This window comes from Ammodytes marinus (assembly GCF_949987685.1).
Source record: "Ammodytes marinus genome assembly, chromosome: 21".
Taxonomy (NCBI): domain Eukaryota; kingdom Metazoa; phylum Chordata; class Actinopteri; order Uranoscopiformes; family Ammodytidae; genus Ammodytes; species Ammodytes marinus.
In genome coordinates, this window is record NC_137225.1 from 19258230 (window position 1) to 19283262 (window position 25033).

Here is a 25033-nt window from a genome sequence, read left to right on the forward strand (position 1 = left end):
CGTGCTGCTGTAATTGAATAAAAAAAATTACTTTTGATTTTCAGACACAAAACAACAATTAAAAAAAGAGTATAAACCTCAAACATACTGCAGTTTTCTTCATTGCTATTCTGTCCCCATTGGAAGAAAAAAAACAAGCGGTAAAGAGATGCAACAGTAGTTTCAAGTACATACTATGAACGAAAGCAGTGGCAAGTGATGAGATCAACAGATACTAAGGATACATGGGAGAGTATTTCAATGCTTTCACTGGTGTAACGTACCTAATGTGGTGGGAAACAATGTGGCAGACTTCTATCCACAATGTTTTCGGTCTGACTAGACATTCTCCTGTTGTCTGTGTCAGTGTCTGGGCCGACACTCTTAACTGTTTAACCCTGTCTCAGTTTGGCTTATGACTTGGCGGTTTCACAGTGGATGGTAGCGGATGCCCATACAAACTGGCATCACAGAAGTTTCCCACAATGGCTTCACAACAGCAGTAGCTCAGACAGACAGGTGGCAGACAGAAAACTGTTACTGCCTCATAAACTTTACATGTGCTGCCACCAATTTCGTAGCGTGGGACTTTTTACCAACTTAAAAAACAGCAACACGGTGAAGGCGTCAATGCATTAAGTTAAAGCTGCACCATCTGCCTGACATTCCCTGCTAAATCTAGCAGGAGAGTTGTTTTTACTTAAAGGTGGAATCAGCGATTCTTGAGCATGCTTGTTGTCAAACATTTTCTTTTGTCAAAATAAGTGAATATCTCCTCATGTTAAAACACAGCCTAGGCACTGTAAACTGGCATATTGCTAGCTATGGTGGGCCCCCTTTGTTTACCAGTTTACAGAGCCTAAGCGGTGTATTAACACCTGATATTTTTTTCAGCGCTCACACAGTCAAACAGTTAGCAGACTGAGGATATATTCACTGTTTTTTTGTCAACAAGCGTGCTCCAGAATCGCTGACTCCTCCTTTGAGTGTCCTACATGGTTTTCTGCTTTCCTCTGTTACGGGTGAGGTGAGCCGTGGGCGACAAGCTCTGTGTGCTATAATCACAGTTTCATGACACCTCCGAGTAGAAACTGCTGCCATCGATCTGATAAATCTGACAATAGGCAATACAGATAAACACTCAAAGCTGAGGTTTGAGGTCAGCATCACGACTTGTTCTGTACATGAAGCAAAACAAATCAACACAGCCCACATGTAGCTACACACTAAAAGGTCAAGGGACCCAACATTTGAAAGTTTGACTGTGTGCTCATCAGCTTTGGATTAGGAAGTCAGTCAGTAGTTGCAAATAGCAGCAAAACATATGAAATGATCTTGAAATCTGTCTTCATAAAATGTTATTGTGTGATTATTGACGCATAAATGGACTAAGCCACAAGACAGAAGGGGGGAGAAAAAAAAAGAGAGAAACGTCACATAGTACATGTATACATGCCGCAGTCTCGCACATCAACTGTAAAAAGCAGAACCTGAGATGTTTATGTGGTGGATGAGGTTGGCACCAGACTGACTGCAGCCTACCTGCTGAGTTCAGGTGAGACCACACTCATTGTTGCTGCTTTCTCTCACGACAGGAAACCGCCAGCCCAGTGAATAACAACATGTTGCTGTTAAGCTGCAGAAGGGCTGAGGCCTCGCCGATCAATCTTTTCTGGGACCATGGCAGATGTCTTAGTACATCTTTAGCATATTCTGAATACGTTTGCGAATAAACCTCAGTTGTAAAAGGGTGGACGACGTTGGGGCAATTTTTATGCAGTCTACAAGAGTCGGTTGCTGTAACAAATGAAATAAAACATCATAATCCAGTGGTGGAAGAAGAACTAAGATTGAATATGGACTTGACCAGAAGTCAAGCAAAAGTAAAAGTAAAGGTAATTGATATAAGTTTTTTATGTAAGGCAATATTATATTGTTGCTGATATAGTAGAAGCAGGACTTCTAGTTTCATCAAGGTGGTGCGTAAAGGTGCTGTAATCGAAATGGTTATTTTAGCCAACCTGCCGTCAGTGACTGCAGTTAGTAGTCCCCTCCCTCGTCCCAACATCACCACATTAATGCACTGCAGTCATCAAGCAGCGAGTTATCTAGCATCATCTTAGATCCGTAAGTGCATGTGATAACACGATAAAAACCATCAAAACAGACATTGGGAAGGATTTTTACCTGCTGCGCCATTGTAGGCGCATAAACATTCACCCATCTGTCGCTCTGAGCGGGCACTGGCAGTGAGACGTGCCGGTTTGTAGCGTTCTCTTTTCTGATTGGATATCAGTTGTGGGATCCCAGAAAAGTTTATTTGCGATTACATGCAGAATGGGTGACGGAGAGATCGGAGTTATAAAACATGCACACTTTATAAGTGATCACTGTATGAATATCAGGCCCGGATTAACCCCTTAGGGTGCCCCAGGGTGACTTCACATGAAATGCCCCTGTCCTTCAACTTTACACAAAATTTTAAAATTTACTATGGCATTAAGGCCACAGATTTACAAGAATGTGAAGCTAAAGACAAGTACAGACTCACCACACATAGACTACTACAGAAACATTTAGATCCAACCAAAAATCTTGACACTGACAGGAGTCTCATACTAGCCTTGCACTGATGCTCAAATCAGAATGCAACACCCATCACCATGCAACACGTCATGATGAATATAAATATTTCCATAATAAATGACCTTAGGGCATACAAAAACAATAATTAGCATGCAGGTTTAACTCTCCTGTATAGATTTATTTAAAAGTGAAGACAACCTCACATTACTTTGTAGTGAAGTGATATCTTTATACCATTAAGATTAAATCATAGCCTAATTGACATTGATCTAAATGGTCTCTGGGAATTGTAGGCTATGTTAAATGTTAGACATCAGCATAATAAAGTTCATCATGTTCATCTCTAAAAAAAAGGGATCTTTTATTAGGCCTACATACACTTCATCAACGTTACATTCTTATTACTGAAATTACTCTGTATTGAAATTTAACCTACTTTAACTTTCTTTAGGCCTATCATATTTGTTATGCAAAGGGAGAAATACTAAACCTCCTTTATTTGGATCGAAATGTATTGTTTTATCACTTAAAAGTAGACTTATCTCGTAAAATAACAAGAAAGATAAAGATGTGTGGGGAATGGGGATATATCTCGTTTCTTGTTTTGAAAATGTCCCTCGCCTTTGAAGTGTTTAGCCTACTCCTATTGATTTCATATTCTGCTTCTAATCGGTTGTAGTATGTGTAGCTCTTCTACGAATATGTTTCTAATAGGCCTTCAAAATAATACTAGAAAATTAACTTCATCCGCAATAAAGACGCTACTTCCGACGGCACATGCAAGTTGAGCCAACTCGGAGCTATCGGGTTACAGTCAGGCTTTTTGCTCACTCCCCCGTCTGCACTCGGCTACTCTCGAGCCGCAACTGGGCTCTAATGAGCCTAGTGTCTCTCTCTTTGCACCTCTCCACACCTTCGTGGCATCACATCGGCTTATAAAATCACCACAGCTACACATTATTAGATAGAAATAATGGCCGATAAGCCTTACCTTTTATAACTTATTCCTCCATTTCTTGCTGGCAAAAAAAACTTCCGACTGAATGAACAATTTGAATCGCGGCTTTTGTTTACATAAATTTGGCGCCGCTGCCGCCGTGTCATTGTGGACTGGTCCATGATGGGGGAGGGGGGCACTTTGCTTAAACCCAAGTCAAAATAATAATATGTTTTTTCATTAATAATCTTAACAATGGTTCATTTTGTACATATTTGTGTATCTTCCAGTATATGGCCGATATAAAATATGAAAAAATGTTTTAGGGTCTGATCATTGTCCTGATCATTTGGTGCCCCCCTAATGGCTATATTTGGCTGGTGCCCCAGGGCACTCGCCCAATCCTGTATATGGATAATCCGGCCTTGATGAATATAGAGCGGTTTAACACGTGCCTATATTAACATAAATATATCGCTTACTTCACTTTACTTCAGATACAGCTAGCTAGTTTAGTCAAATGCTTCCCAACCTACGGGTCAAGGCCCTCTAAAGGGTCACATACCATTTTGAAAGAATTAGAAGAAAAAAAAATTAAAAAAATGTTTTTTCACACAAATTTGTGTTCATTATTTGGTATTTTCTAATCTTTTTCTTATTTGTGTAATATTGGAAGTTAATCCATCTGAGAACATGACAAGAAGCCTCAGGTACACAAGAGATTGAGAACCACGTGATTCAAACTTCCAGATTGTAAGTAGGCCTACAGTCCCCCTAATAAACGTAGGCCTACCTGGTTACAATACCAAACGGGAAAAATCGGTAAAATACAAATAGGTGGATAAATACAATCAAATGGTTCCTTTTATGATCCTAGCCTGGGTTGGGAATTACTGCCATATATTGTGATATTATTTTGTCCATCCCCTGCATGTCAAAGTCTGGATAAAAAGCATCAACATACAGTGTAGGCCTTCTTCTATTTCATTACAGTAAAGGCTACTGGTAATATCCACCACAAGGTGGCGTAGCTTGCACAGAGGAGCTTGCCTGTGAATCACATTTCAGAGAAGAGTTACAAGCCAACTCACAAGTTGGAAATGAAACTAACCCCATCTAGTGGCGGGCTGGACAATCAAGTTTCAAGTTCATGAGGTTTGTCTTGTTCTTGCAAAAAAGAATGTCATTCCCAAAGAACTGCTAATAGACAGGCAGATTGATCGTATACTGCATTACTAATATTCCATGTTCCTCATTATCCCACAACTTTAGTACCATAGTAATCACCACTTGGGAAAACAGAGAGAAAAAGTAGAAAAAAACTGAGCAGGTCTGGAGCTGTGTCGCGAAGAATGCGAAAGACTCACAAGTAGAGCAGCACCTGTGGTTTGGGAACATCCCATCCATCTTTCCTGCACAAGGGGAATTGCGTGTGTGTGTGTGTGTGTGTGTGTGTGTGTGTGTGTGTGTGTGTGTGTGTGTGTGTGTGTGTGTGTGTGTGCATGAAGAAGGAGACGTGTGAGAGAAAGTAAAAGAGGGATATAGAGGGGAGGACATGGTGGAGTCTATGAGTAATAGGAGAGACGGAGTAAGCATATGTGACCCATTGACATTGAGCGGGCTGCAGTCTGGTTTCAACTGGCCTACGGTCGAGTTCTGTGGACCAGGGAAAGCCTCGGGGACGAAGGCTTACGTATCAACAATGACCCATTGGCTTTGAGCACTATTTATTACTACAACAAGTCACGAATAGCTCATCGCGAAAGAAAAAAATGTGGCTCAAGGGCCAATTTCGAAAGCAAAAAAAAAAAAAAATTGTGAAATGATGCATACGAGAATGGGAAATAGGGAGGGGAAATCTTTCCGTTTCCCGTGCAAACAAGATCTTCTTCTTACCACTCCTAAAGAAATGTAATGGAAGTTGGACCTCCACAATTCCTGCCCAAACATGGGAGCCTCTTATCACCCGCCATCTCTCCCCACCACCACAGCTAATATTTCACTTCAGCTCTCGGGCCCCGCAGAATGAGAGACGTTTCCATTTCATGTCAGTCATTTCCAGGCCTGTGTGTGTGTTACCTGTGTGGTGATAAGTGTTTGACTGACTGGGAGTGTCGTTAGTCACTGTCCGGCTCCGAGTGACAGCCACAGATTGACGCTGCTGATGAGAGGAGGAGGATAGGAGAGGCCCACGGTGTGTTCAGGGACAACAGAAAAGCTACGGTGCATAAAAGGGGGGGAGGGTGGGAGAGGTAAGAAACACGTTTATACACGTATGATTGCAAATGCAAAGCCGCGCACAAACATGCCAACACATCAGAGTGAATTAAAAAGAGAAGGCATGCTGCCTTTGTAATGACACAATCAAAGGAACATGATGCCTTCCCAATTTGAACAAGTGTTTCCTATCACATAATGACGCCATCTTTAATCTTAAACAAATGCAGAATTCCTATTGAGTTACATTAGCAGTATGTCATTGCTTAATAGTATGATGGATTAACAATTGTTGGACTTTTATGTTCAGTTTATGCTTGAGTTGAACTGAGGGTTTTTTTCCAGTTGTGAAAACTAAAAGCTCCACTTAAATCCCAGGATACATGCAATAATTATTCATTATATTATTATTGGAAACTCTATTGTTCAAATATAGACTAAGTTGCTCCCTAACTGATGTTGTTGTTAAACACACCATGTTGTCAGATTTGTATTTAAGTGAATGTAGACATATATATATATTTTTAAATCTACTACCTAAATGTGACACATGGCCTGTCAGCATCTTCTATTGAACCTAATCACAGTAGGCAGCACACATATTAAAACAGTAGGAATTATTTTCATATAGGTGACTGTGAAGAAAGAAGTTTGCAACACTATTTCAACCTTTTTTTTAGAGACAAATAAAAACAACCAGGGCTTGCTTTTACCATCAGTCTCAATATGGGTCGACCTCAGGGGAAAAAAACAGGAAATAATACAGTACTAAAAAGGCCACAAAGTTCAAATTCTGGACATCTCTTGAACATGTTTTCACCCTCACACTCTCTCCATTCCTTTTACCTCCTCCTCTTCTAAGCTGGGAGATGGATGGGGCTGAGCGTTGCAAAGGTTTTTTTTTTTTTTTTTTACCAAAAAGGCGAAACAGTCTGACTAGCTGCTCTACCTGAGGAGCAGAAAACAAAAGAGCCATCTCTACCTGTAGGACTGTGGGAGTCGAGGCTTTGATCTGGACCAGAGAAAGAGAGTAGTTTGATGAAATATTGATGTTTTTTTTTCCTCTTTCTTTTTTTAACTGTGTCCTGTGGGAGCTCTGTGTGCTCTCAGGATGTGTGCGCTGATCCACAATACACTGCTCCTAGATGAGAATGGACTTAACTACGCGGCTCAAGGAGTCTTATCGCATCCTAATGGGCCTAATGATGATACCACCCCCTCTGACATGAGCGTGAAGCGGTCAGGGACTTACTTTTTTTTTGTTGATCAAAAGAATAGCTACTTTGAATCAGTCAACACCAATTTGAAGAAAAAAAATACGCTCACAAGTTATGTGTGTCTGAAAACATATTTACAGAGTCTTGACAGCAAAGCCTGCCCCATGACTTAGATCTTTATTTTGTGTTGGATGGGGTAATTGTTTGCCCTTGAAACAAAGGTGCAACAGCTCATACCCTGTGTACTTTAACCTTTACATTTTGACTGTAGAATGCAAACCTAGAAATAATCTTCTTTAATTTAGCTTGGATAACATACACATTTTAAAAAAGGTCACCACTTGTTAATATGATAGTTAGTTTTAAAGTCACAGTGTAATGTCAGAGTAGGCTATTTGATGGCATCTAGTGGTGAGATAGATTGCAACGCTCCTTTGCTAACCCCTCCTTTTTACAGAAACCACATTGGCCAGGACAAGAAGCTAGTTAATAAAGATGGCATCCTCCACCAGTGCCTCAAGTCTTTCCACAACCTCATATCATGAGTTGAGTATGTTAGATATTAATTCTATAGTACTTCTTTGTCTTCCAACAGGTGCAAACGCATAAGGTCCTTATTCTGTCTGTTCTACTATTGTAGAAACTTGGCGGTGCAACATGACGAGACCCATCGTTTTCTATGCAGATATAAAACGCTTATTCTAATGAATGAAAAATTCAAGCGTTTATACACTAATCAAAAAATACTTAAACGAATATTCTATCGTTGTATCTTTGAGCAAACAGACAACTTTTAAATCGAAGATCATCATCTCGAAGTGACTCTTAATAAAAAAGTAAAGACTGCAATAATGGAATGCACATGTTTAAAGTGACTCCTCGCTGTCATACTTTCTTGGCCCTTCATTCAAATAGCAAGGCTAACATTGTTAAGCCCAGTGTCAGACCATGTAATACGATTTCAACTGTGTGCATAGGAACTTTGATTTAAGTTTGTGCGAGTGACCCACATTCTTCAAGCAACAATGATGAAAAAAAAACTCTGAATATTGATAATTGCCTTGAGTGCTTTTGTCTGAAAGTTAAGAGGCCAACACACTCCAATCAGGGAGTGAGAGACGAGGGGTGGGGGGGAGATTTATCACTCTCCCATGCTCACATTCATACACACAGATATAGACGGCGGGCATAATAACTTCTGTGCAACAAAAAAAAAAGAGGAAAAAGAAGCAGAACGATTATTTAAACTTAAAGGAAGTGGAGAAAGAGGCAGAATAAGTGGTCTTAGGAGGAGCCAGGGGCAGGAGATAGTCTGGGAAAAGGTCTTGCGTTAAAAGTGGAATTAACATGCCTTTCCATTGGAGTCCCATTAGATAATCATATTCATACCACACAAGGCTCCAAACCCTCTCTGTTTCATTATTCCCTTTTAATCCCGCCTGATAAGGGGGCCTGAGCAGGCGTCGTGGTTTTTATTATGTCGTCATTTGGATTCCACATGAAATCCCCCACGGGATGTTATCACGGGGAAATTGCTTAAATAGCTCCAAGTGGATATATACTGTATAGTTTAGACGTTTATTATTTCTGAAGGATTCAAAATAACTGCAAAATGTCCCTTTTTTTCTGATTACTATTGGGGGCTGAGAGTCTTATCAGTCATTCACACTAATGGCCCACTCAAGCCACCCGATACCTCCGGCAGGGGTAGAGTGGGGAGGGTAGGGGGGGGAGAGTGCTGTGTTTAGTGTCCTGGATGTACAAGTGTGCACAGGTACTGTACATGCGATAAGAGGGAAACAGTCAAGAAAAAAACCACAACCACTGAACACAGAAGGGGAAGAAGTAGAAGGAGACTTTTCAAACTGTGTGTACTGAGCTTAAGATGGATGGTCACACTGACACACACTCTCCTTTGTGGTATGTTTGTTTGGTGTCAAATCTGTGGTCCCTGGCAAACAGAGCCAGTGTCAAGTGTTGGCACGCTTGTACTTGTAGGAGATTAAGAGCAAGCAAACACTTGGAGTAAATCCTACAGGGCCTTCATTGCATAGAGCAGTGTAGATAGATACAGACAGGAAACATGAATTTCCGGGCCAGTTATATGATAGCCCCATACGCCACATGTCGTTTGATTGAGTAAGGGTTAGAATTATTGTCCTTGGTAAACCATTGAAGCCATTTAAAACCCAAATAATTATCTGTAGAGGCATTGCCACACAAGCTTGTCAAGCTGTTTTTCTGCTTGACATTTTGGTGATACTGGTATTAGATTAGAACTACACGTTAATGTGTAATATATTTTGACAGTGAACTCTTTTTTTAACCAGTGAGTTACTATTTTTAAAATATCTTTTTATGGGTGATATAACTTTTATGGATGTGGAGTATGAGACAGAGAGGAAGCATGGAGAGTGAGAGGGGGATATAAGACACAACAAGAGTCCCAAGCCGGTTTCAAATTCAAGCAGTAGCCTTTCAAAATCTGTATAATTTTGTATGGATGTGGCAGCTCAGAGATAGACTATGTGTTGCCATTGGAGGAATTTACTAGGTAGAATTTTGATCTTCTTGTACTTTACTTAGTAGTATTCCCTTTACTTTGTACCTCTACTCCATTACATTGTAGATACTAAAAAATAACTTTTAACACTAACACACCATTACCAGATTTGTAAAATCATCTTATGATATGTGAAACTTGTGTATAGAATAAAACACCCAACAGTCTATATTTAAAAGTCAAAATAATTTTCACGTTGACTGCATTAAAATGCTTACACATAATCATAATCCTATACTTAGAATATACATAAACCCATTGGATAGTCCTTTATCTCCTAACACTGCCTTTCTGCTGGGTTAAAAAAAACTACACATGCAGCCTCAGTTCATTCCCTCTGTGCATGCAGCCGGTGCATTTCCAGCGGTCACATCTGTGCGGATACAATGTGATTATTCTGCCGTATCCATTTCACAGTGACATCTGTCGAACAGCAAGGAATTAAGGGCAAAAATACAAATGCCTACCCAACACTCTGCCAAGTATTGATTTACTGTTACTCGTGTAACATAGGCTACGTACGTGGACTCACTGAGCACTACATATTATTTCAGTGAGATCACCACGGCTGAGACTGGAAGCACGTCAGTTGCTAGTGCTTTTTTTTGTGTGAAAAATTAAGCACGAGACCCAGATGTTACTCTTCAGTGCGCAGCATTTCTTCGAGATTGTGAGATTGCGAAGAATTGTGACAATATGTGTGAGTGTGTATGTGTATGTGAGTGTGTATGTGTATGTGCGTGTGTGTGTGTGTGTGTGTGTGTGTGTGTGTGTGTGTGTGTATGTGTGTGTGCGTGCTTGTGAATGGTGATGGTGTGTGCGTTTGTGCAGCATGCCTGAGCGTCTACCTTGGGTGAGTGCACCTCCCTGTGTGTAGATCTCAGGGTTTGGAAACAAACAGTAGTTCCTTCTTAATTGGGGTGAGATCTGGGGCTTACAGTGGGGCCAAGAAGGGACCTGAACCCCCTTATTCTTCTTCTCCTCCAGAATCGCTTTGGCTACAGAGGTGCTTTTGATGTGTGCTTTGGCTCTGCGAAGCCCTCTACTCGGGAATATGTTCTTGGGAGACCATTGGTTACTTGCCCCCAGGCAGAATCTCAATCCCCAGGATCCTGGCCCTCTTTGATGGAATACTTTCGGGAGCCTCTAACCCTACTGATGCCCATGTGTACCCCCCCCCTCTCTTCCTTTACCCTCTTGTTCTCCCCCACCTCCACGTTCCTGGGATTCTCTTTGAGAGATTCATAACAAGGACTTTATCTCTGTGTAGTCCAGGCCAGATGAGCACCCGCCTGACAAACTGACAGGAGAATTAGTCGTGTCTTACCAGAGCACCTTTGAATGTCTCCTCCTCCCGGGCCCCTGACTTCCTGTCATCACGGACACAAGCATTTCTTTTTTCATTGTGGGCCTATTGACACAGATTCATATCGCAGCCGTCCATCGGATCTATCAAAAGTTGCATGTGCAGCATTTCTGTATGCATATGTACAGATTTTGTGTTCTTGTGTGAGTATGTCTGGATAGTCTTTTTAAATAATCAAACATTTGTGGTTTTATTTAAATTCTTTATGGATTAGAAGGACCAAAATCTGTATCTTTTTTTATGAATGATGATGAACAGAGACTATTAGACGATATGTTTTGCGCTGGAATTTGTAATAGCTGCATGTCATACTCTCCCAACTTTTACATCCAAAAATCCATCATAATAAAACATTTGGAGGTTTATTGATGACAAAGACGTTGACAGTTGTGACAGAAGATCTTAAGGTCGTGATTGATTGAGGCGGGAATTAGTCAATGCAGACTTTATTGGCCTAATAAGCATCGGGGAAAATTATTCTGAAAGCATCCTTTTAATTTTGTTTAAACATCAAATTCCTCATCACAGACAGTTGCTGATTGCATGTGTGTTACAATCAGGATAAATACACACACTCTGACTAGATGGACTTGACCTCTCGGGGGCCACACACACACTCACACATTCAAATCCCCGGTTAAACTATTAACTGGTGATTTTGCTCTCCAAACTCCCACCTCTTCATTGATTTAAGCAGCGCCCTAAAGACCTCTCTTACCACATAATTTCCCTGTTATATTGATTATGTATATTGATTATAACCTGACCCTACAGGAAGGCTTTCCTCGCAGCTTTTACCGCCGCATAAGGTACGAATGCCAAGGCTGGGGCCCAGGAGACCATTTTAGCTCTCATAAATCGACAAGTTTCCAATGTGTGAGTCAGATTGATAGTTGAGAAAAAGACCTGTGCAAGAATACTTGGATCAAATCGCTCAAATAGAATCGCCTAAACCTCACTGTTGATTTTATATTATCATTTTATTATTACAAAACAATTTAACATATTTGCCCCACACTATGATTCTCATAAGCAAATGATCTTAACTGAATTTCTATAGCAACAATAACATTTGAAAAATGTATTTTCTGTTGGATGTGAATGTGTTTCGGTGACAATAACTTTATGCAAGATAGCATCATGTTAAATGTAATGCCTCACCTGTCCCATAGGTTGAATCATATGGTTTTTACGTAAATGTACACACAGCAACATATTGTTTGCTGGTTTTTTGGTGTATAGTGACCGGCAGCTTTAAATTGTGTTACACTGTGTAGCACTAGTGCATTTTTAAAAGGTTTAACATACACTTTTAAAGCAGTCCATAGCCAAAACACTTTTGATTGAGTTACATGGTCAGACAAGGGAAGACAGAGAGAGAGAGAAATATATTATTTTTTTAAACAGAGTTAGGACTATAGTATACTAGTCAAAATCTAATTTTCTAGTGAGTGAAAACATCCACTTTATTTTCTTCCCTAACGTGTGTCAGTTGTCTTCTATATGTACTGCACAGAAGACCTACAGTATATGAGGAATAGAAAAGTGAGTCAACTGAGTTAAATGTTGGTTTTATGCTTCATAAATTGTATTAGTATAGGACTAATTGGGATTCAAGTTTAAAGCTGCACTACATAACTATCCAACAGAAATGAATGGTCTCTTCATTGACTGCTCTGCCATTTTCAAATAATTAGCCAAATAGTTATCCAAAGCGTTTTTAGGTTTTGATTTTTTGTCTTAAAGGTGCAGTGTGTAATATGACATCATCAAGTAAGTTCTAGAAAGTTCTAGAATGCAACGCTCCCTGGGTAACCCTACCCCTTTCGAATAATAACAGAAGCTACAGTGGCCTTCAAGGACAAGAACAATTCAAAATTTTAAACAATGCACCTGATGACATTCCAACTATGACACTTCCAAAATGGCGGTGACAAGGCCTTGGTCCAAAGTATGGAGAAATATGGAGATATATGAGACCCTTTCTAAGGGAAAAAAAAATAATTCTAAAAAAGAAATTCAGCTATTGTGCACTAAATCAAACATACTTATGGATATTATAATTCTATTCTACAAAATCTGCTAGGAAATAAAACCCAAAATTCTACACACTGCAGGTTTAAGGAAATACATTTGCGATTGACTCAAATTAGTATTTAGAGAAGAAGTTTAGTCTGGTCACAATCATATTCAAGTTTTCGTTCAATTGAAAATCTTACATACAGCTTTAACAAAAACATTTTGGTTAAAAGAAAGAAAGAAACAAGTAAGGAAGAAAGAAAGAAAGAAAGAAAGAAAGAAAGAAAGAAAGAAAGAAAGAAAGAAAGAAAGAAAGAAAGAAAGAAAGAAAGAAAGAAAGAAAAAGCAAAGAAGCAAAGAAAAAAGGGGGTACACAAACTAAAAGAGGAGGGAGGCTGTGTGTGTGAAGGAGGGAGCAATCCTAAAGGGAGGAGTCAAGCGCAGGGAAGGAGCAGCTGGAGTCCCACACTTCTTCGCCCTCTCTCTCTCGCTGTCTCTCTCTCTCTTCTCCTCGAAAAAGCGCACTAACTGTAATAACAACTCTCCACGCGCGTCTCCCTGGCCGCCTATGTTGTTTTTTACGCACACATCTGCGGTCTGCTATCGGCAGAGATTATCGGCGGGCTGATGCTGTTGTTATTAGTCCGGCGGTGGTTGTTGAACACAGCAAACTGTGAAGAGAAGAGGCAAGAGGAAAAACTCTGGCAGCGCCGTTTTGGAGTTGGAGTTTCAGCAGCGTAAAAAAAAAGAAAGAAAGAAAGAAGAAAAAAAAAGTCCCAGGCAACTCCACAGGCACATCTGCAAACTTTAGGAGAAGAGAAGAAGAACGGAGAGAGAGGACGAAACATTTTTTTTTCTTCAGTGAAGAGAGGGGAAAAAGTCCAAGATTTTAGAAGGGGGAATCACCCAGAAAGAAGTAAGTAAAATTCACACACAAGGCGGAATAGGCTTTGGAGAACATTGTTGCGCTCGTTTGCCCACTTTTCAAAACTTTGGAGAAAGAGCCGTGATACTTTGTGAAGCGGCAGCAGAGGTTTCAGGTTTCAAAACGATGGGATTGCATACATGTTAAGATGTGTATACAGAGGAAATCGGTGGTGTGAAACAGCAGTGTTTTTGTTTGATGAAAGCTTCGATGTGGGATCCCCCCCCCCAAAAAAAAAACTGCCGAAAACGCACCACAGACTACAGTGTTACACTTGGCCTGGCTGTATGAGTTATCCTCCGTGAAATAAGTGTTGGTTGCTGCAGACCCCGGATGACACACTTTTATAGCAACGTATCCAACAGACAGATGTGCATTTTGAAAAGTATACTTTCGAGTTGCATAAAGTTTGCACAAGTTGTTTTTGGATCTTTGGTAGAAGAAAACACGTGTTATTGGTGCTCGGGGGATTTTGAACTAAAACTTTATGAACTTCTCTGCAGACATGAAACTTTGTTGGACTTTTGCCTAAAGAAACGCGCGTGGTGGGGGCGGCATGCATATGTATGTGCATGTGTGATCATATTTCAGTGTCTGTTATTGATTCGGATCAGAGTTATGCAGAAACACTTACATGGATAAGGAAAGCTAAGACACGGTTTTCATATCTAAATCCATCAAAGCATTTTGAATGACCCCTGCCTTGACCTTTGCAAATTTAGACATATTTAACTTTATTGGAACCCTTGTAGAACTCAAAACATTTTCTACATTTCATTTAAAAATATATATATATTTAAAACATTTATTAAATTGTCCACATTGATAAATAGTCTAGTTTCAGATTTTTGGACTGAACTGATATTTTTAAACAAGTGAACAATTGCTGTGTGTTACTGGACTGTTGTGAAATGGGTTCTGTGTGCTTCCAGTGCAACTTTCATTGTATTTTCTGGAGAAACAAGTGTCAATGTGTGTGTCGCATCAGCATTTAGGTGCAGGAAATGATAACATTTTAAATCTGACTGTCTGATTTTAATTGCACTGGAAGGTACTGAAATTATTATGGGCTTCACCTTAAAAAAATAAGAGGGAGAAAAATGTGTGAGGGTATACATCATAGCGTGTTTGAAGGCATGTGCAAAGAGAAATTTAAGCCCATTACAGTGGGGTCTGTGGCCCTGCGGGGGTCCATGTGGGGAATTTTTATGGGGCCCCGAGCAAGATTAGCAATGGTGTAAAGTCACTATAATTTAGTTTATTAGAATTCAATGGATTTATGGCTATTGAGAATGGATAAGAAGGACTAATACGTTTCAATGTATTTATTTGTTTTACCTTTCATCACAGTCTTTCATTTAAACATATAAATCAACACTTACAAAAAACTCTCACATGGACTTGTTCAGGGTGAAAAAGAAAAATCCCTCTAACAGAAGTCTTGCGTGTTCACATTTTTTGGGGGTCCACTCCTGGGACATGAAAAAGGTTGGAGAGAGCCCCCCTTTTGCCTCCACATGTGCGGATATTTTGTTTGAAACTTTCCCTCCTGTCCTGGCCAGCTGTTCCACATTTTATCTGCTTGTCTGCTCTCGGGTTTCACACAAGAACGACGAGGGTCCGAGGTGCTCAGCCATGCGGGGAAGCTCAAATCCTTCTTTTTTCCCCCCTCTTTCTCTTTTTCCTTTTTTTTTGACACTTGGCAAATTATTAACGGGGGTCTGGCTTTGCCTTGAGACGGAGCAGTGAGTGAACGCAACCATAATAAGATGTTTAACAGCACAAGTTCACACGGATGAAAATCTCCCTTCAGCTATTTTTATGAGGCTGTTCCATCATTCATCTCGGCGGAGGATTTTGGCTCCGAGCGAGAGGTTTTTTAAGCAAGTCTCTGTTATATTTTGTCCAATAAAATTTAGAAGAAATGGACTGTCACATAAACTGTCATTACATATGTCCCCTGTTTTATTTATAATGACAAAATAACATTTCACTTGTCACTACTTTGGAAATGAATCACTCAGCTCAGTTTTTACAGCAACAATAATGAATAGACAAGGCCTTGAATTACTTAGATTTTAGGCCTTATATTTTATATTTTTAAATGTCATCATGACAAACATTTGCAATTATAATTTTCTTAATTGAGATTAAACAAATGGGACTGTACATTTTCTCCAAACATGTTTTACCTTTGGTGACTTGTGAATCATTTGAAAATATAAATTTGCTACTTAAAAAATACTATATTATTGTCCCTGTATAATAATTAAGGGCCACAATTGTAATGGTAAATAATTTTATTTTGTGTGTCAATGGTGGCAAGATATAATACATATTTTCCACAAGCTTTAAATGACCTGTCATTAAATCAATTTTCAGTCAGTCATTAATCATTTGAAAATGTTACAGAACAGCTTAATTGAGTAACTGTAATTTCTGTTTTTACATACCTTATGAAGTACAAATGTGCATAAGTGATATATGATAGACAAATAAAACGTTTAAAACACCTGCATATTACAAAGGAAAATCACAATCCCATAATGAAATATGTAAGAATTTTTTATGACACCACTTTACATTGTTTCTTGCTACTATTACATTTTACCTAAAGCAAACGACCAAAGGGTAACCTGATGTCAAACAGGTGCACCTTTACTTTTAAAAAAAAGCACTTTGTCTCATTATGATGCAGCAGTGATGAATGCAGCAGTGTTTAAGATGCTAATCTGCTGAAATGAGATGCACAACTCCGAGCCATTCGCCTACTGTAGCCAGCAAAGATGTATCGTTGCCGCTCTCAGCACCATGCGTTGGGATATCGTTTCCCTCTGCAAGAACAAGTCCTTCAGATAGCAGCAGCGGGCGACGTTCCCTTTTTTTTTATCTCAACTTTAAGCAATCTTTTTTAAGTATAAAAAAAATTATGCATAGCGACACTGGCCCAGCACACCCCGTGACCCTGGCGACCTTTGCAGAATAGGGGCTGTCATGTTAATGCAGAGAGATGACATGCTATTAGCTTTTGAGCTATGGCCCTCTCCTCTGTTTAAGTGGCCTGGCATTCACAGCTAAATACAGGTTCTGTCCTCGGGCCTTTTACACCCCGCAGGAAGAAATACCTGTTATCAGGTTCGTATGCAAGAGGCCCTAATGAGCTGTGTTGTAGTGCTAATGCTGCGAGCTGAGCCCCCCAAAGAGGTGGCAAATGTTTTGTTAAAAACGAAGGGGGTTAATGGGAGGAAGTTGATTTTCCCTTAAGATAATGAGTACTATAGATTATCTTTAGTGTTGTTAGCTCACTTGTTTTGGGGTTTTCTGCAGCTTGTGTATTTAGTTTTTTTTAATAGTTTAAAGGAATGACTTAGAAGTGTGGATGGTAACTATATTTATTAATTTTTAAAATACAGTGTAATTCCAGCTGACCAGTGAAAGTTTGGAGTACGATCCCTGTAGGATTTGATTAGCTGTTGCTTCCCTTGCACACACATAACTGGTGGTGTAGTTGAGTAGACGGCCCCCTAAAGAAATCTCCCACTTTGATGATTTTGCTACTTTGATATGTTGACATCAAATGAAACAGACACAGTAGGGATAAAGAAAAAGGACAAGTCAGACAGAGGTAGTGATGACGGAAAAAAGACTGTGTGTGTGTGTGTGTGTGTGTGTGTGTGTGTGTGTGTGTGTGTGTGTGTGTGTGTGTGTGTGTGTGTGTGTGTGTGTGTGTGTGTGTGTGTGTGTGTGTGTGTGTGTGTGTGTGTGTGTGTGTGTGTGTGTGTGTGTGTGTGTGTGTGTGTGTGTGTGTGTACACTGCTGTGGTTTTGCTGGGCGCGGAGGAGTGCTATGAAAAAAGTTGGGGCCGAGCGAGGAGGAGGCGGCGAACCTGAGACGCGTCAAAAAGTGTCTGGATGCATTTGCGTGCGAGCAGAGACAAGAAAAGGGTCTTGGGGTGTGCGAAGGGCTTTCTCCTTGGCCTCCTAATCCCCAGGCCCAGCCATCCCTTCAGGGCATGCCTCAGATCTGGGCTCTCTCTGGCTCTCCGCGCGGACGGCCTCAGCTCTCCGCCAGCAGATTTAATATGCTATGTGTTCCTGCTCTCCCCACGGCCTCTCCTCCAACCCCCTCCACCTCCACCAGCATTGTCCCAGAGCGGGACCCCTCGCTCCCCGCTTCAAGGAGCCTGCTAAAGGCACCTTTCAAGCCCGGGTTGATGTCTTTGGATAAGGCGTACGCGCAGTGAAAGGGGGAGTAGGGGGGGGGGGGGGGGAAGTGGCGATGAAGAGGCTGTGAGACTCAAGATATCCTACTGTAATTTTAGATATGTATATTACACACGTTCGGGAATCTTAATACATCTGGGGCTCTTTGCAAACAGCATACTGACACGACAGTCATGCAACCCCTCCACACTCCCAATGCGTGCATGTACATGCTTTATGCTTCTCTTTTACACTTCCTCTGTTTCTCACTTTACAAAAACATACAGGTTTAGTTTTTATTGTGTCTCTTTTTCTCTGACTTTCTCTTGTGGATGCAACTTTTATTTTCATTTGTCTTAATAAATAAGCAATAGGAGTGATTAAAAAAAAAAGGTGAGTGAGCTCAAGTTGCCTTAGCAGAGAGCTGGTTTGTTTTCCATAGCTTTGGCTTGTTGGAAACTCCTACTGGACCTGACAATTAGTCTGGTCAAGGGCTCTCCCAGAGAGAGGCACCGAAGAAGGCAGTAAAAAAAAGGGGGAAAAAATTTGAAAACCGTCTAGTAAATTTGATTCAAGTGATTGGAATTTACGATCGATTTAAGTTGCGTTTGACAGCTCGACATTAGTCCTCTTGTAGGGTCATTGTGCATTTTTACTGCAGAATATGCCGGTCTGTGTGTGCGAGAATGCAGAGTGTGCCAGCGAGTGGCCTCGTTTTCTTTTCTCACATACTTGAGGGGAAACAGGACAGGTCGCGCCTGCGTGTGGGTGCCGCTCATCTCCTCCTCTGTTTGCTTGTAGCTGCCATAAAAACGTCTTTAAGTCTGCGGTGTGAAGTGTAGCAGCAAGAGGTGAAGAGCTTTGCTTTGGTTGGGGGCCCATTTGCTCGTGGGCTGCTGCAGTGTGTAAAGTTGAGCGCCTGCGGACACACAGTTTCCCGGGGCTTGGGGGGACTGTTATTGCAGATGTGGCATTGTGTCAGCTTTGATGAGAGCCGGTTGTGGCATCCGTGAGGGGGTCTGTGTGCTTTCCCTGTGTCCGGGGGTGGTGATTTTGGGGGGAGACAAATGAACTGGCTGCTTGCACTAAACAATGATCTGTCACTTACCCCTGCTTCTTGATGGGTCAGGGTCCTCCTTCTTCTCCAAGACACTAGTGCGCACACACACGTTTCTCCCAACCAAATGATGTGTACCGAGCAAGAAAGAACTAAATTGTTATCTGCTTTTTCTAAACCAAACTCCAGTAATGAAGTTATGCTTTGTCATGCAATAATGCTCACAATGCGGACCCCATGTGTTTGCAATCCCATGCTGTTTGTACTTGTCTTTCATTGGTAGTTATCCCTGAGTCCTTGCTTGCATCCCGGAGTGGAGGTCAAGGAGGGGGCCTATTGTTTGAATGTCAAAATGTAAATCCCAAGGTTAATACCTGAAAGAAGCACAGGGCCCAGACATTCTCTCTCCTCTCCAAACATGTTTAGATGAGTGCCTCTTCCCCCCCACACTTTGCCTCCTTCATTTCCGTAGGGGCAAGTTGCAAAGAGGAGTGGGCTACTGGGCCATCCCTTATGAACCCCTCTATAGTGTGTTCCTCTCCGCAATGAATGCTAACAGAGCCTGCCTCTGATAATGCCCATCTCAGAAAAACAAAAGGGGAACTCTACTATCTGAGCAAATTTCTGCCCCCGACCTGAAAGAGCCCTCCTTTGACAGTGCGGCATTTGAAGACTAATCGTTTTTTCTCATGCAAAGCACGCTGTTTTAAGAGGGCCGGGCCCACGGGAAGAGAGAGGGGGCTGTGTTTTAACAATACTCCGCAGGGAGTGAGGAACAGGGTTTTTTTTGGGGAGGGGAGGTAGGTTTGAAGAAAAGGGGGGATTCCTCTCTCTCTCCTTTTGCTCCTCAGACAAAGCCCAGTTCCCCTTTCAGGGTTGCATGGGGGGTAGGGAGCACAGGGAAGCATCCAAGAGTTTGAGTTCCTTGAAAGAGAGAGACTGCAGCCGTTTTTTTTCTAATGACAGTTTGTCATCGTGGCTCCTCTACCTAGCAAGGGGAAAAATGTGGGGCCGGGCCTGGCGGTGACAGGCCCCGGAAAGAAAGTGGGGGCCCGGGGAAAATTTATAGAGAAACAGAAAATATTAACGTGTCCATGAGAGTCCCTAAAACGGCTTTGGCTATTCCCTGCCAAACTGTGGTGTTTTTATTAAGAGGGGTCGACATGCTTTGGAAATATATCTTATTCATGAAGGAAAGCCCAGGTTAGACTTCCCAAAGAATTCATTATATTCCCCCCAGATGCGGCTTCTTTTGCGGGGTTTGCACTGCAGCCTGTGTGCCTCGGAGGACGTGGAGCGTGGAGCGCGACATTGTAAAGCCTCCCTCAGCGGGCCCGGCAGCGCGAAGGTTCCATTTGTCAAAAGGTGCCGGAGTCTTTTTCCCCTCCTCAACACTTTCCCCGGCTCCGACTCAAACTCATTGTCTGAGCAAAGGCAGGACATTAGTCACTGCAAACGCCACGGGAGCCCGCGGGAGCCCGCGGGGCTAAGGACCAGCGCTCTGGAGCCCCGGCCGGGATAGAGGGAAGAATGGAGGGAGGGAGGGAAGGAGGGAGGGATGGCAAAGGTGAGAGGAGGGCAAGAAAGCAGTGAGGAAATGTGGGGTAGTCGGAAAAAGTAAGGGAAGAGGCAAGACAAGGGCGCTGCAGAGTGTGTGTGTGGGAGAGAGGGAGAGAGACCATGGGGGGGTTTAGAGGGAGTGGAGTCTGTAGCTCTACCTCAGGGCTCAGTGTGTAAGCCCCTGTCTACCCCCCAAAGCTGCTTTCACAAAGAGATTTACAAGACAGGTCTCCGGTGTGCTTTGCTGCCCTGCATTATGAGTGAGTGAGTGTGTAGATGTATTTGTGTGTGTGTGTGTGTGTGTGTGTGTGTGTGTTTGTTGCTGCAGTGGTTCTTTTTTTTAAAGACTTGTTCTATTCATCTAACTTCTTCCATTATGTATGCAAGCAAGATATTCACCCCCAAATGTACCAATCCGGGGAAGGGTCAGAGTCATAACAGCCCCACTGGAGCAGTGTGTGAATAACCTATTCCCCCATGGTGGCGGGAGGGTGTGTGTGTGTGTGTGTGTGTGTGTGTGTGTGTGTGTGTGTGTATGTGTGTATGTGTGTGTGTGTGTGTGTGTGTGTGTGTGTGTGTGTGTGTGTGTGTGTGTGTGTGTGTGTGTGTGTGTGTGTGTGTGTGTGTGTGTGTGTGTGTGTGTGTGTGTGTGTGTGTGTGTGTGTGTGTGTGTGTGTGTGTGTGCATTCATGTGTGAATGTATTTCACAGATTCACACATACTAGGGGATGCTGTTAGCTTTTGGAATTATTTATAAAGCCTGGCTTTTGTGTGGCGCTCTAAAGTCCCTGTCTCCTCCCATTACTGCCTATGACTCTACCTGGGCTGCCTTCAGCCTCCAAGTGCTTCCTCACCAGCACAAGGGAACTGAGTTTGGGTGTTATATCTAAAGCCGTTACAGCTATAGCTACAGCTATAGTTCCCAAAGAGAATCACCTTGTTTCTCTTTTATATAATGGCTAAAGATTTTGCCTCCCTGGGAAAAGCTGTCTCATTCACAAATTCCTAATCTTTGGAGACAGACGCAATCTAAACACTAGCAGAGAGACACACTAAAGTTATGCCGACCCATCCCATATGGCCCTAATTACCCTGTAACACAGGAAAGTTTTTTCTTCTCCCCCCTTCTTCTTCTCTTCTTCACACACGGACCGAGGAGCGGGGGTGAAGGTTTTTTCAGTGTGTTTGAGATGGTTTATGTTAATGTTGCCTTTATTGAAACAAGCTGGGATGTGATTATAGTCCTCCTTGGTACATATGAACAGCAAACTTGCTCTAGTTCCCCCCCCCCCCCTCCCATCTCCCCTCCGGCATAGAGATCAATGCAAACCAGCTAACGCGAGGGTAATATAAGCCATTAGTACACACATTGTTGGGGAGAGATTTACATACATCGACCGGTGAACTGATAAACTAGGTTCCATGTCCTAGAGGTAAAAATGATTGTGTGGGTGCGAGAGTGAGTGATTAGCTGAATGAACTCTGGATTTGGAGTGTGTGTGTGTGTGTGTGTGTGTGTGTGTGTGTGTGTGTGAGAACCATCAGTGGGTGATCTCCTCCCCACGACTGCCAGTCCTGTGTGTGTGATAGGTGCCAGATTGCGTAGCTGGGAGCCAGGTTGTCTCTTGCTTGTCAGAAGAGCACTGTCGAGGAGGGGGGATGATGATTACACTGTACACCGGTCCCTCTGATCTGATTCATCACTAACCGTCTCTCCTGCAAAGGGTGAACTTATTATCCCTGTCTCAACTTCCACGGCGGAGCCAGCTGCTCTGCCGTGCTTCCCAATTAACCCCAGGCAACCCGTCAAAATGCTCCAATTAAGGCCTCCTCCTCCTCCTCCTCCGCCTCCTCTTCACAAATGTATTTGCCTGCTTTTTGGACGGTAGGGATGCGGTGAAGAGTGAGTGAGTTGTGCGAGCGAGCTGGCGAGTGTCGTAACGTGTTTGTTTAGGAGCTGTCCTAAGCAATGGCGTTACGGCTTCCAGATTGACTCTGAGGCGGGGTTGCAAACAGCTGAAAACTAGTAAATACACCCAGATGTTTGGCTTCCTCCTCGCGATGGAGTCGTCTAGGCCTGAGGGGGATGCTGCCTTGTCTTAATGACGGTCTTGTTCCTCGCTCTTTATGCCAGGGATTTTTTTAGGGGGCCATTTTGTGACTGTGCTCTTTGGAGTTTATGGGTAAAGTTTTTTTCATCGAAACACAATGCGCCGTGAGGTTTACGGCATCTCATTCCAGCGGTGTGTGTGCTTGTTTGTTTGATATCGACTTGGCATTTAGAGTTGCGTGAGACTTTTTCACTGGGCTCAGAGTTTTTCTTCCCGAACTCTTCCAACCTTTTATGAAACCCCAAAATGTTCAACTGTGTGCTTTTGATGCATTGGTTTTCTGATGAGCAACAGCATGTGTGTGTATATCTGTGTGTAGTAGCAGTGTTGCGGTAGGTGGGGTACATATTTGGCAGCACTAGCCAAATCCTTTGAGACTGCCTTTGCCTCTGTGTGTGTGTGTGTGTGTGTGTGTGTGTGTGTGTGTGTGTGTGTGTGTGTGTGTGGAGGGATGGGGGGGCTGTGTGGCTGATATGAAAGTGAAGGGAGAGAGTTGTCTCTCCCGACTCTGCCGTTGGGAGAGCCGTCAGGGGAGCCAGAAGTCTCCGGGACTCCCTCTGAGCTTCAGCTGTCTTTGATCTCACACTCGACTGCCGTATACACTCACCTGCCGCCAATCCTGAGGCACACACACACACACACACACACACACACACACACACACACACACACACACACACACACACACACACACACACACACACACACACGCACACACGCACGCACGCACGCACGCACGCACGCACGCACACACACACACACACACCCACAGTTCACATGGATGAAACTCTGAGCTTGCATGCTCCACTTACCGACCTGCACAGGGGCCGGTGAACCCACTCATGGTGTTCTGAGCACTACTACTGTCAGCTATCTTCATAAAGGGCTGTCAACTCTGGAACACACTACACATTGAAATCAAACAAATTTCAGATGGTCCTTCACAACAACGGTTAAGACCTGGCTAAAAGCAGAACAAAGCTGTACCAATTGTTTTATCTTATTAGCCTATATCGTGATGGAGCTAATAGGCTATTTATCTTAATGTGAAACGTGCATGTGTTAGGGGTGTGCACGTGTACACTTGTAACCGGTTAGTAGCCTAAATCATAACCATTTAGGAAAAATCAATGAAGGAAAACCTATTAGGCCCTATTTGTTTTCAAACATTTTTAAATAAAGTTTTGAAAATTACTTAAATTATGTTTTGGAGACACACATTCATTATTTTGACATCACAAATACCACAAACTATTTGGGGATGATAAAAGCTAGTCAGCAGAACCTGTCTGTCCCTCTCAATGTGTGCGTGTGTCAGCTAGCACTGCATGGACCTATTAAGAAGACACGCCACAGACACATGCGCGCGCACACAAACACACGACACGGTGGGTCGCACTCCAGTCATTGACATATAAAGAAAGACTCCAGTCACAGCCACTGAGAGTGATGAAAAGATAACCTAAAGATTAAAGTTATCCACTTGACCAGAACTACGCTGGTAAGTAGCCTAAGTGCAATACAACATTCAAAAGTAAAAAGCCCAAATGTTGGAAGATATACTATCTATAGTAGGAAGCCATAGGCTAGGCCTATAGCCAATATTGTGGAAATTAATGAAGGCGATAATGACGTTGAACAAACGACAGGTGAACGAACTTGTGTGTGTGCGTGTGTTCGAGCGTAGTTCACGTAAACTGTGTGTGTGTGTGTCGAACGTTTGTGTTCGTAGGATTCAAGTCGGACGCGGACGCCGACAATGGCGTCACGGTTAACCGTGTACAACAAAAATGTCGGCCGTGTAACCGTTTAGACAATTTTGTAAACGTTCACACCCCTAGTATGTGTATTTTATGTTATTCTGTGTTGTGTATTGTGGCTTTAGAATGCTAATCATTGAAAGCATAGTGTGTTGATTAAGTTGTACCATGGTTGTACAGGTAAAACACCAACTAAGGACATGAGATGAACATTTGCTAGCTATAGGCTAATAATTGATCTGTGCGGCAGATCAGTTGAATTCTCTGTATTGGAACAATGTAGAACTGCATCATGCGCATAAAAAAGGTAGAAAGTATTCACATTTGAAGAGCTGAAACCATTAATTGTTTGACATTTCTTTCTTGATAAAGTTCCACTCGAGTCAACTAAGCATTTCGGCACTAGATAATATAGGCTACACAGCTTTTAATGACGGGTAAGGCTCGTGTGCTGATGAGAATAAACCCATTTCGTCATGTTTCCAGTGTGATTTATTGTGCTGTTAACTTAAGGCCAGCCCAGCCACCTCATTA

At 42.3% G+C, this 25033-nt stretch overlaps 1 protein-coding gene across 1 annotated transcript in view; it reads left to right on the forward strand.

Moving 5' to 3' along the window:
- Positions 1 to 13408: 13408 nt before the first annotated feature.
- Positions 13409 to 25033, forward strand: part of gli3 (GLI family zinc finger 3) — a 98516-nt gene continuing 86891 nt past the window's right edge. The window contains exon 1 of the mRNA XM_080050155.1: positions 13409 to 13800. The gene's annotated coding sequence lies outside the window, so the exon portion shown is untranslated. The remainder of the gene's footprint in view (positions 13801 to 25033) is intronic.